The sequence below is a fragment of the Anopheles darlingi genome, chromosome 3 (genome assembly GCF_943734745.1).
Source record: "Anopheles darlingi chromosome 3, idAnoDarlMG_H_01, whole genome shotgun sequence".
In the NCBI taxonomy this organism is placed as follows: Eukaryota; Metazoa; Arthropoda; class Insecta; order Diptera; family Culicidae; genus Anopheles; species Anopheles darlingi.
This window is the reverse complement of record NC_064875.1, coordinates 17,408,480-17,408,966: the sequence shown is the minus strand read 5'-3', so window position 1 is coordinate 17,408,966 and position 487 is coordinate 17,408,480. Positions and strand designations below refer to the sequence as shown.

Below are 487 nucleotides of genomic sequence, written 5' to 3'. Positions count from 1 at the left end.
TCATTTCCGTATTTCGGCCTTCTTTAGTCACAAAGAAGAAGTAGGATTATAGACTGTTAGTGCTCGCACGGAGTGGACAGTAGAACCACGCACTCTTCGCGCAGCTCTGAAATGCCAAACAATATTGGCCAAACCCGAGAAACACCTGGACACTGTTTTTGTAACCTGATAGGTAACTACTTATGAGTACACCAAATTGGAAGTTAATTATAACAGGGAGAAAACCCCGTACCGTCTTTTAGATTAGTTCAATTGACGTAAGCTAACCGATGCAAGGATAATTACGTTAGGTATTAGAGAAAAGTGAAACAAAAATATAAAGCATATAAACACCCAATAAATAAAGTATGTTATCAATCTAAATGGTAGTATGCAAATTACAAAAGTGTTTGTTCCATTGACTCTGATTTTTTTATTGATGAGAAAAATATCCTTAATCTTCCAATACTGCGGTATTGATTTAAAAGATTTAAGAGTAGTTTTCAAT

General features: G+C 35.1%; 1 protein-coding gene across 3 annotated transcripts in view; it reads left to right on the top strand.

Moving 5' to 3' along the window:
• The window catches only part of LOC125953507 (uncharacterized), a 5,872-nt gene extending 5,502 nt beyond the window's left edge, over nt 1–370 (top strand). For all 3 annotated transcript variants that reach the window (XM_049683121.1, XM_049683122.1, XM_049683123.1), the window contains exon 7: nt 1–370. This exon is cut by the window's left edge and continues 520 nt beyond it. The gene's annotated coding sequence lies outside the window, so the exon portion shown is untranslated.
• The last annotated feature ends 117 nt before the right edge of the window (nt 371–487 follow it).